This window comes from Schistocerca serialis, chromosome 2, assembly GCF_023864345.2.
Source record: "Schistocerca serialis cubense isolate TAMUIC-IGC-003099 chromosome 2, iqSchSeri2.2, whole genome shotgun sequence".
Classification (NCBI taxonomy): Eukaryota; Metazoa; Arthropoda; class Insecta; order Orthoptera; family Acrididae; genus Schistocerca; species Schistocerca serialis.
This window is the reverse complement of record NC_064639.1, coordinates 96626561-96628992: the sequence shown is the minus strand read 5'-3', so window position 1 is coordinate 96628992 and position 2432 is coordinate 96626561.

Here is a 2432-nt window from a genome sequence, read left to right as displayed (position 1 = left end):
TACATGTGCAGCATCGGTGTCATTTCATGCACATTCCTAAATAATTGGAAAAGCGACAAATTGTAAACAGAATTAATGCAGGAAATAACCTAAAAAAGGTATTATGTGTTTCTATGCAAAATGGTGTTTCATTACAGATATGTAAAAATAAATACCATATTTAAAATGTGACCACGAAGCTTCATAACACAGAGACTAAAACGTAGAGTTAATTGAAGAGATTATAGGCTTGAGATGTTAATACGAAAACTTGTAGCACCAGAAAGAAAAATAGATATCTGGAATACAATAAAAATGAATTATCCTTTCATCAAATTGATCCTAAAAGCGATGTAATTCAACAAAAGATGTTTGGGCCTACAGTAGCACAATACCTACAAAATAGATGCATGGTACTGATAGCTTCAGCAAACATGCACAAACTAAATTTTTCTAACAGTAGGAACACCAAACCTGGTGAAACCAAGGTACAAATTGATCAAGGACATGTACAATCATAAAATAATTGTATTACATAAAAACTCACCACTGAATGAAATATTATTGTAATCCATAATCAGGTCAGAAACTGTGCGAATTTACTGCATGAAACTTAAGTATGAAACTATTAGTGCACCTCATTTGTAATGTCGAATGCCACACACAAAGATATTACAAGAAACAGTCACTTGACCTAGCACAGAAGGTTTCCTTTATTTGCATATAACATAGCCCATAAAAATGGTCTGAGGCACATATAATCCAAGAGGTATTGTGGCTGCACCCCTTTAAATGATGTGCTTTGGCTGAGGTACCTGCATGACGCCATATTGGATTTCATTAAGCCCATATTTGATGTGTTTCATATTATAACTGTATTATAGCTGATGTCCTATGAATAAATGCCATTCCAAAACACTAGTGCATTGACAATCTTTCGAAAGGTACAATTTATTGATATTAAATGTCGAATAATGAGTTATTAGCGTTTCAGTGTTTCAGGATGTATGACAGAAGAAAAAATGATAAACCCCAATGGGTCACTCTAGTGTTCTGGATAACGTTATCAGCGACAGAGAGAGGGGAGCAAACTATAAACGTTATCTGGAAAAAAATTATTATTCACCTTCAAGTTTCTGAGGGCTTCTGGGACTTGTTATTCTCAATAATTTACAAATTCAACATGAAACATAGAAACAAGAGAGAATATTCAAAATATGTTGATTATCTGGTAAAAACAAGCTACCACTCTTTGTCAGAACAAGAAACATGAAAAAGATTGACACATGTGAGAAATAATTAAAAGGTGACTAAGTCTCACTGTCAGCTGCCTACAAAGTATAAAAGTAAATTTACAGGCTAGTTATTTTAGGAGAATGCTTTTCCAAACAAGAACGTCTTCAAATTAAGCACTTATGCAGACGAAATATACTTTGGTACTGGTACAGATGTATTTCAGCTGGTGTTTCACTTACCTTCAAGAGCAAAGGAAGAAGTTTACTTTCCTGGTAATGAGTAAGAATGTTTTTTTTTTTGTAAATTAGAACATACTGCGCACAACCAGCACATTTATTTAACAACGAGGGAATTTCTTTTTAATACCTTCTACAATACATACCATATGTAAAGGACTAGTACAGTTGACAAGTTCTCGCATCATTTAAGTCATAATAGAGTTTTATTCTTCTACATCTCTTCTTTCTTCTTAGCTGCTGACCTGAAATAAAATATCTTAAACGATTTTGAATATTTGTAAGCTGTAGACACAGTGTTGTGCTTTATACTCGTGGTTTGTGATTCACTTACCTGCTTATCTCTTAGTGACTCTGTTTATGCTTTTATATGAAACTTACGTAAAATTCTATGATAGTATTATCCAATTATTTTGTTTGTTTTAGGATTTTGTAGCAAATATGAGCTGGCTTGTGGAATGTGAGCAGTGATGTATGGACCTGCATAAAGAAGTGTATACTTAGCGCTACATCGCTTCAATGCATGACGTTTAGGGTGAGTATGCAAAAGTACCTCCACACCTATTGTAAATTCCTGAGTTCGTCTCATAGTTTTGTCAAGTTTTGTTTTCTAATTCTGGCGTTATTTTCTAGGGTAATTAGTACATCTCATAACTTGTCATAGGATTCCAGTTGCCTGGAATGTTTGGAAGGGGTCACACCATTCGTTACTTTCCTTTACATCGACATAATTTCTGTGGGTGTATAATTACAGTCATATATTGGCAAATTATTGGAAATGTCCTCGAAAAGAGACAAATAGTTCACCCACTTGGAATGGTTCCCTGGTATGTACGTTTGCATAAAACAGTTTAGTTTCTTGAATATCCTCTCACACAGATTATATTGAGGTTTAAATCTTGAGATAAGGGTAATTCAGATGTCATTATATTTGAAAAACTCCGTCCACTTATAACCTGTGTAACACGATGTATTGTCCTA